Genomic DNA, 10,165 nt, shown 5'->3' with positions numbered 1-10,165 from the left:
GACTTAAAATCTATTTTGTGTGATATGAACACAATCTCTCTAGCTTTCCTAGGCTGCTTGCAAGGTACAGGCGTACCCACGTTATTGTGCTTTGCAGGTATTGGAATTTTTACAAATTGAAGGTTTGTGGCAACACAGTATTGTCAGATGATGGTTAGCTTTTTTGGGGGGGCAATAAGGCATTTTCAAATTCAGGTATGTACACTGTATTTTAGATAATGCTATTGCACAGTTAATAGATTAGTGTAGTGTAAAAACAACTTCTTTCCCCAAAACTTTAAACCATTTTATTTTGTACTGGGGTATATCTGATTAACAATATTGTGGTGGTTTCAGGTGAAGAGGTAGGGGACTCAGCCATACATACACACGTATCCGTTCTTCCCCAAACCCCCTCCCGTCCAAGCTGGCACAAAACACCGAGCAGAGCTCCGTGTCTACACGGCAGGTCCTTGTTGGTGGTGCTGCTCTTAGTCGCTCAGTCGTGTCCGACTCTGCGACCCATGGACTGTAGTTCACCAAACTCCTCTGTCCATGGGGATACTCAGGCAAGAATCCTAGAGTAGGCTGTCATTCCCTTCTCCAGGGGATCTTCCCAACTCAGGGATCAAACCCAGGCCTCCCGCGTTGCAGGCGGATTCTTTACCGTCTGAGCCGCCAGGGCAGGCCCTTGTTGGTTATCCATTTTGAATACAGCAGTGTGTTTATGACGCTCCCAAACTCCCTAACTCACTCTTCCCCGAGTAAAGGCCACTTCCATATGCCCCGGGAAATAAGAAACTTCCCATGATCTGCTTTATTGTGATATTTGTTTTATTGCAGTTGATCTGGAATTGAACCCACAGGATCTCTGAGGTCACTCTGTGTCTCCTTTTCCACACTCTTACTTACTGTCTGTGCTTTTGTGTATAAAGTGTGTCTCTTGTAGACAGCACAAAGTTGAAATTTGCTTTTCATCTAGTTCAGTTCAGTCGCTCAGTCGTGTCCAACTCTTAGTGACCCCATGAACTGCAGCACACCAGGCCTCCCTATCCATTAGCAACTGCCGGAGTCCACCTAAACCCATGTCCATTCAATTCGTGATGCCATCCAACCATCTCACCCTCTGTCATCCCCTTCTCCTCCTGCCCTCAATCTTTCCCAGCATCAGGGTCTTTTCAGATGAGTCAGCTCTTCACATCAGGTGGCCAAAGTATTGGAGTTTCAGCTTCAACATCAGTCCTTCCAATGAACACCCAGGATTGATCTCCTTTAGGATGGACTGGCTGGATCTCCTTGCAGTCCAAGGGACTGTCAAGAATCTTCTCCAACACCACAGTTCAAAAGCATCAATTCTTCAGTGTTCAGCTTTCTTTATGGTCCAACTCTCACATCCATACATGACCACAGGAAAAACCATAGCCTTGACTAGGCGGACCTTTGTTGGCAAAGTAATGTCTCTGCTTTTCAATATGCTATCTAGGTTGGTCATAACTTTCCTTCCAAGGAGTAAGTGTCTTAATTTCATGGCTGCAGTCACCATCTGCAGTGATTTTGGAGCCCCCAAAAATAAAGTCTGACATTGTTTCCACTGTTTCCCCATCTATTTGCCATGAAGTGATGGGACCGGATCCCACACTCTTCGTTTTTTGAACGTTGAGTTTTCAGCCAGCTTTTTCACTCTCCTCTTTCACTTTCTTTCATCAAGAGGCTTTTTAGTTCCTCTTCACTTTCTGCCATAAGGGTAGTGTCATCTGCATATCTGAGGTTATTGACATTTCTCCCGGCAATCTTGATTCCAGCTTGTGCTTCCTCCAGAGCAGCGTTTCTCATGATGTACTCTGCATATAAGTTAAATAAGCAGGGTGACAATACAGCCTTGATGTACTCCTTTTCCTTTTTGGAACCAGTCTGTTGTTCCATGTCCAGTTCTAACTGTTGCTTCCTGACCTGCATATAGGTTTCTCAAGAGGCAGGTCAGGTGGTCTGGTATTCGCATCTCCTTCAGAATTTTCCACAGTTTATTGTGATCCACACAGTCAAAGGCTTTGGCATAGTCAAGAAAGCAGAAATAGATGTTTTTCTGGAATTCTCTTGCTTTTTCGATGATCCAGCAGATGTTGGCAATTTGATCTCTGGTTCCTCTGCCTTTTCTAAAACCAGCTTGAACATCTGGAAATTCACAGTTCACATATTGCTGAAGCCTGGCTTGGAGAATTTTGAACATTACTTTACTAGCGTGTGAGATGAGTGCAATTGTGCGGTAGTTTGAGCATTCTTTGGCATTGCCTTTCTTTGAGATTGGAATGAAAACTGACCTTTTCCAGTCCTGTGGCCACTGCTGAGTTTTCCAAACTTGCTGGCATATTGAGTGCAGCACTTTCACAGCATCAGCTTTTAGGAATTGAAATAGTTCAACTGGAATTCCATCACCTCCACTAGCTTTGTTCATAGCGATACTTCCTAAGGCCCACTTGACTTCACATTCCAGGATGTCTGGCTCTAGGTGAATGTGAATGATCACACCATCATGATTACCTGGGTCGTGAAGATCTTTTTTGTACAGTTCATCTGTGTATTCTTGCCACCTCTTCTTAATGTCTTCTGCTTCTGTTAGGTCCATACCATTTCTGTCCTTTATTGAGCCCATCTTTGCATGAAATGTTCCCTTGGTATCTCTAATTTTCTTGAAGAGATCTCTAGTCTTTCCCATTCTATTGTTTTCCTCTATTTCTTTGCACTGATCTAGTACAATAGTACATATCTTGTAATTGGAGTTTTATTCCATCTACATAGAATTTCAGTTGCAGTTAGGTTAGATTTAGATGTGCTATCTTGCTATTTATCTCTTTTGGTTCCTCTTTCTAGTCCTTTTTTTGTGTTAATACAGTATTTCTTCGGATCCCATAATTTTCGTATTGGATTTCCAGCTGTCTTTGCATATGCAGTCAGTGACTGCTCTAGAGATGAAGTACACATTTTAATGTGTCCCAGTGTGCACGGGATTGGTATTGGATTCCTTCAGGTAAAATACAGCCACGAGCCTCTCTAGTCACGCTGCCATCCACATCGCATTTATGTCATAAACACAGCAATGCACATGAAAGAAGTGAAAGTGAAAGTTGCTCAGTTGTGTCCGACTCTTTGCGACCCCACGGACTATACAGTCCCTGGAATTCTCCAGGCCAGAATACTGGAGTGGAAAAAAAAAAAAAAAAGAATACTGGAGTGGGTAGCCTGTTCCCTTCTCCAGGAGATCTTCCCAACCCAGGAATCGAACCCAGGTCTCCCGCATTGCAGGTGGATTCTTTACCAGCTGAGCTACCAGGGAAGCCCTGACTGTGTATAATACCTCTAAAAGGAATTGAGGGATTTCCCTGGTAGTCCACGAGTTAAAACTCTGCACTCCCAACGCAGGGGGCCCGGGTTCAAACCCTGGTCAGGGAACTAGATCCCACATGTGACAACTAAGGTTTCACACACCATAACTAGAAGATTCCACCTGCCACAACTAAGACCCAGTGCAACCAAATAAATACATTCGTGAAGAAGGGAATTAAGACAAGCGGACATCATACAGCGTGCCTGGGGCTTCCCTGGTGGTCCAGGGATTAAGACCACCTGCCAGTGACAGGGACACAGGTTCCCTCCCTGCTCAGGAAGATGACACGTGTCAGGAGGCAACGGAGCCCGTGGGCCACAGCTGCTGAGCTCGTGCCGTAGAGCCTGCAAGTCACAACTAGAGAAAACCCACGTGTAGCAATGGAGGCCCAGCACAGCCAAAAAAAAAGGGGGCGTGCCAGTTACATTTGTTGGCTCTCAGCTCCACGTGTACCCGCCTTTGCCCTGCTCTGTGGAGCTGGCGCCGATCACAGGAAGCTCTCTCTTGTCTGCTGGACGGTGCTAGGTTTTGTCAATAGAGGGCACAGGAGGGCCACCGCAGGGCCAGTCAGCCACAGTTCCTCCCCGAGGCCCGGGGCTTTCATCCCGCGGCAGGGCAGCTGCCAGCAGCTGGCAGGAGGCCCAGCGGGCTCCCTGGCCACTGTGGTCACTGCCGAGGACCCAGCTTCAGCCAGCCCTGTTCTGCTTCTTCACCACTGCCAGCTGCACGTGCCACGGAGGTCTGAAGCTCAGCCTTGTGGTGGTGGGGGGGCATCCGACCTTCTCCATTTATCCCTGAGCTGTTTCCCGCATTTGTATTCCTGTAATCCTTAAAGTTCTCTTTTACCCATCTCGTTGTTGTCGTTTAGTTGCTAAGTCGTGTCTGACTCTTGTGACCCCCATGGACTATAGCCCACCAGGTTCCTCTGTCCATGGGATTTCCCAGGCGAGAAGACTGCAGTGGGTTGCCATTCCCTTCTCCAGGAGATCTTCCCGACCCAGGGATTGAACCCAAGTCTCCTGTGTCTCCTGCACTGGCAGGCGGGTTCTTTACCACTGAGCCCCCTGGGAGGCCCTAACCATCGTTTACCGATCTGTAATGCTTTGCTAAAAGCTCTCTGTTCGGATTGTGAGTGGTTTCTGTCTTCTGCCTGGATGCTGACTGGTAGATCCAGCCCTTCACTCCTTTACCACCCCCTGTGCCGCCCATTCCGACCCGTAGCTCGGACGTGTCATCTGAGGTCATTTCTGCTTACCCTAAACAACTTGCTTTAGCATTTCTCATGGTGGAGATCTGCTTGAGACATATTTCCTCAATTTTTGTTTGCCGAAAAGTGTCCTTATTTTGCCTTCGCTTTGATAGTTTGAAACTTCAGCACCTTGAATATGACATTCCAAAATTTTCAGGCTTTTCTGTTGAGAAGTCAGCTGTCAGCCAGAGAACTGTTCCATATAACCTGTTGTTTTTATCTCACTGCATTTAAGATTTTCTCCTTTATCTTTAGCTTTTGGCACTTAGACTATGATGCTCCAAGGAGTGTTTTTACCTGCTCTAGGTTCAGTAAGATTCTTGGATCTTCAATGTTTTCCACAAAATTTCGGCTGGTTTCACTTTTATTTCTTTAAAAATATCACCTGTCCCTTTCCCCACTTCCTTTCCTTCTAAGACAATTACATGTATGTTGGCTCCTTCATATTGCCCCACATCTGAGGCTCTGTTCATCTTTCTTCTTTTTTCTCTCCATTTTTGGGGTTCTTATTGATCTTGAAGCTCACTCATTCTTCTGCCATCTCTAATTTGCCATTCAAACCATCCAAAAAACCCCACAAATTTCTAATTTCACTCTTCATACTGTTTGGCTCTTGAAATTCCATTTTTAATAGTTTTTAACTATTGAGTTTTCCTACCTGTTCACTAATTAAAATAACTAACTTTAATTATTGATACATATTTATAACAGATGTTTTGAAGTCTTTGCTAAATTCAATACCCGAATCCACTTGGAGTCAATTTCTACTGTTTTTTTTCCCCTGACAGTGAATCATATCTTCCCAATTCTTTGCATGTCTAACTTTTGGTTGAAAATTAGACATGTCAGACAACATATTGTAGTGTCTCTAGATTTTGTTGTGTTCTAAGCATGATTGTTTCGCTATTGTTATTGTTTTAGAGGAAAGTTAATTTGCCTATATTCACACTGAATTCTGTCTCCCATGGGAGGGTGCGGCAGCTGGTCTCTTTAGCTTGTAGTCACAACTTTACTTTCCCTGTTCCACTGGGGATACTCCCCTCTGCCTGCATAGTTTGGCCATCAGTCAAGGATCTCAGTAAACTTGACACTCAGAAGCTTATCCTCTGTGGTTTCCTTCCTTCTGAGCATTCCCTCCGGAATTCTCAGCTTATTCCCAGCACCAGGTTATATCCTCTGATATCTCACGTGTAAGGCTGCAGCTTTCTACCGCTCATGCTGTGCACAGTCGGGGAACACAGTCAGATAAAAAGCAGTAAACTTGCAAATATCATCCAGTGTAGCTGCCTTCTAAGAGTAGACAGATTCCTGCCTGTTTTTCACTGAGTCTGCAGCACACGGGTAGAACTGTGGTCAGCCAGGGATTTGAGCCGCAGGTTGACTCAGATTTTTGGCGTCATCCCTTCTGTGGTTCTCTCACATCCAGAGGCTCGCCCGGGTTTTCTTTCGGCTCTGAACTCTGCTCTCTACGACTTGAGGCTGACAGGGATGTGGCGTTCCGCGTGTTCTCCTCCACTATGGCAAGGGGCACTGGGCAGCATCATGAGGAGGAAAAACAAACTCTCGATTCTTAGCTCTTGTGGTTGTTAAGTTTTCAGGAAGAATACGCCTCTCATTTCTGCTTTGGGTGCTTTGCAGTTCTTTTATTTTTATTCTGTATTTATTTATTGGCTGTGCTGGGCCTTCGTGGCTGTGCAGGCGCTTTCTTTAGTCGCAGTGAGTGGGGGCTGCTCTGTAGTTGCGGTGCACGGGCTTCTCACTGCGGCGGCTTCTCTTGCTGTGGAGCACGGGCTCTAGGGTGCGCAGGCTCAGTAGCTGCGGCTCCCGGGCTCTGGAGCGCAGGCTCAGCAGCTGCGGCTCCTGGGCTCTAGGGCACGCAGGCTCAGTAGCTGCGGCTCCCGGGCTCTGGAGCACAGGCTCAGCAGCTGCGGCTCCTGGGCTCTAGGGCACGCTGGCTCAGTAGCTGCGGCTCCCGGGCTCTGGAGCACAGGCTCAGCAGCTGTGGTGCACGTGCTCAGCTGCTCCACGGCCCGCATCAGGGCTCTTCCTGCATCAGGGATCGAACCTGTGTCTCCTGCATCTCCAGGTCTTTTAAATAGTTTGCATGTATTTGTTTTAGTATTTCGCTCAAATTTTATCATAGTTGTATGCAGGTCGGGCGGCCTGACCACTTCACTCCACCATCAGACTGGAAGTCTTCAATACTTCCAGTGGTAAAACACGTGTAAGATAAAATTTACCTTCTTAACCACTTAGATGTGTACAGTTCAGTGGTGTGAAGTACATTCACATTAACAATCACCAGCCATCTCCAGAACTCTTTTCACCTTGCAAAATCCACAGTATACCCATGAAACAAATACCCTCTCCCCTCCAGCACCCGGGAGCCAGGATTCCACCGTCTGTCTCTGAATTTGCCTATTCTCAATGCCTCATGTAAGCGGAATCATACGGTATTTTTCTCTTTGTGGCTTATTTGACTTAGCATAAAGTCCTTGTAATAGACTGAATGTTTGTGTCCCCACAAAACTCTTATTTTGATACAAGGTGATGGTATTTGGAGGTGGGGCCTTTGGCAGGTAGGTAATTAGGTCGTGAGAGTAGAGCCCTTATGAATGAGATTAGTGCTCTTTTAAGACATTTCAGGAGGACATTTTTGAGGATACAGCAAGGAGAGCTGTCTAGAAACCAGGAACAAGGCCTTCATCAAAAACCAAGTCAGATGATGCCTGCATTTTGGATTTCCCAGCTTCCAGGCCTGTGAGAAATACATTTTTTTTATTAGCTCCCCAGTTCGTTATTTTGCTATAAGCAAGCCAAGTGGACTAAGACAGTCCTCAGGTACTTCCACACTGTAGTGCATCTCAGAGCCCCTTTGAGACTGAACAGTATTCACTGGACACATTTTGTTTATCCATTCATCTGTCAAAGGACGCTGGGTTGCTCCCACTTTTTGGCTATCGTGAATAGCGCTGTTGTAAACATGGGTGTACAAATTCTTTTTCAAGACCTTCCTTTCAATTCTTTGGACATGTATCCAGAAGTGGAATTACTGGGTCAAACGATAATTCTATCTTTAACTTTAAGGAACCCAATTCTGTCTTTAACTTCCTAAGGCCCTTCTAAGAACTCCCTTCTTTTGCTTAATTTGGCCAGAGTTTGTTCCCGTCACTAGCAAGCGTGAGTCCTGCAGATGCACACCCGCGCCCCAGCCTGCAGCGTGCTCACTATGGATGACAAGTCAGAAGACTGCAGACTGCCAGGCTCCCTGGGAACTAGAGCCAGAGGTAAAAGCTCTTTATCAGCAAGTGCAAGGCAAGGAAAGTGAGGAATAAAGCAAGCAGCAAGAGCAAATTTAAGAAGGTGCAGGGGTTTCCCTGGTGGCTCAGGTGATAAAGAATCTGCCTGCAGTGCAGGAGATCCAGGTTCATTCCCTGGCTTGGGAAGATCCCCTGGAGAAGGGAATAGCAACCCACTCCTGTATTCTTGCCTGGAGAATCCCATGGACAGAAGAGCCTGGTGGGCTACAGTTCACGGGGTCAGAAAGAATCGGACATGACTGAGCGACTAGCACTTTCACTTCCATTACTGAACCAGCCACAGCTTCAGGACAAACTGATTTGTTCAACCTCATGATACACTGTCAGTGAGGCTGTATGAAGCTATACATCTCTGCAGAGTCCAGGGTGTGAGGGAGAAGAATTAATAGGCTGAGTCCAGCCATCCTCTACGGCTGGAGTTCAGGGAGGGCATCAATGCCTGTCGCAGTACCCTGGCTACCGAGAAGATCCTGCTGTGTTTGGTACTTCAGCGGCAGCAGGAAAGTCTCTGGGCCAGAGGCAAGGGGTTGAGTCCAGCTACGAGGTGAAGCGTTACTGGAGTTCTTGAGCCACAGGAGTCCAGGAGTTGCTGCCACTGCAGCACACCCGAGTCCATGATCATGGTAACAAACCAGCCGATGCAAGGAATAGAGAGCAGAGCATGTGGGCAGGTCTAGGATGATGTGTAAAGTGAATGTAGTATGGGGTGGAGGAAAGGGTACAAGTATCCAGTTATAAGGTTAGTAAGTTCTGAGGACCTAATGCACAGCATGGTGACTATTCTGTAATAATACTGTATTGTGGGACTTCCATGGTGGGCTAGTGGTCCAGAGTTCTCCTTGCAGTGCAGGGGACTCAGGTTTGATCCCTGGTCGGGGAACTAAAATCCCACCTGCTGCAGAGCAACTAGGCCCTCAAGCCACAGTGAGGATCCGACACAGCCAAAAATTGATGAATAAATACATGTACTCTATTGTATACTTGAAATTTGTGAAAAATAGATCTTAAATGTTCTCACCATACATCTTAACAATATTGAGTCTTCCAACCCATGAACATTGGATGTCTTTTGTCTTTAATTTCTTGCAGCAACGTTCTGTAGTTTCCAGTGTACAAACCTATTCCTTCCTTGGTTAAATTTATTGCTCTCGGTATTTTATTCTTTTTTAAGCCACTGTAAATGGAATTGTTTATTGTTTTCTTAATTTCCTTATCAGATTGTTCATTGTTAGTGTATAAAAATTATAGACCGATTTTCGTGTGATTTTTTACCGTGGTACTTTGCTGCATTTATTGGTTTTAAGTTCCTTTGTGGCATCTTTAGGATTTTTTACATATAAGATCACATCATTCATGAACAGAGATTATGTTACTTCTTCCTGTCCAATTTGGATGCCTCTTATTACACTTTTTCTTGCCTAACTGCTCTGGTGAGGACATCCAGTACTACACCGGTGAAAGCAGGCATCCTCGCCTTCCTCCTGATCTTAGAGTAGGCGCTTTCACTCTTCCACGACTGAACACGACGTTCACTCACGTACGGCTTTTGTTATGCTCAGCCCTTTGCCTTCTGGACTCTGGTGTTTCTCATGAGAAATCTGCTCATTATCTTTCTGAGGATCCCCTTTGTGTGCAGAGTTGCTTTTTTCTTCTCCTGCTGCTTTCCGGATCCTCTTGGCTTTTGACCGTCATTCTAACGTGTCTTCGTGTGGGTCTCTGACTTCATCTTACCTGGAGCTCGTTGAGCTTCTTGGATGTTTATATTTGTGTCTTTCATAAAACTTGGGAAGTTCTTGGCCATTATTTCTCTAAATACCCTCTCTGCCCCTTTCTTTTCTGCCTGGGACTCTCACAGTGTGTACAGAAGGTGGTTGCAAAGCTTCTCCATAGGGTGGCAGAGTGTTCAACCACAAAAGAAAGCACAGGCTGACGCTCGCGTTACGACTGCTAAGGTTCTGTGGGGTGAAGCAAGCCCACGAGTGAGAAGACTTGGGGTGAGTGACAGCGTGTGGTGAGCATACTCGGAGATGTGACTCACTGGGGCCACTCCTCCAAGAGTCTTTCCTACCAGCGACGTCAGAGAAAAGGGGTCATCAGGGCCACCTCTGTGGTCAGGGCCACACAAGGGCAGAATTACGTCCCAGTGCTGCTGTGAAGAGGGCTGACGGAAGCCCGGGCCTCACGGTGCTGCTGGGCAGGATTCACCGGGCACCACCAGGCCCTGGGCCCAGAGCC

The sequence above is a fragment of the Bos javanicus genome, chromosome 21 (assembly GCF_032452875.1).
Source record: "Bos javanicus breed banteng chromosome 21, ARS-OSU_banteng_1.0, whole genome shotgun sequence".
Taxonomy (NCBI): Eukaryota; Metazoa; Chordata; class Mammalia; order Artiodactyla; family Bovidae; genus Bos; species Bos javanicus.
The sequence above is the reverse complement of the archived record's forward strand: the minus strand, read 5'-3'. Positions refer to the sequence as shown.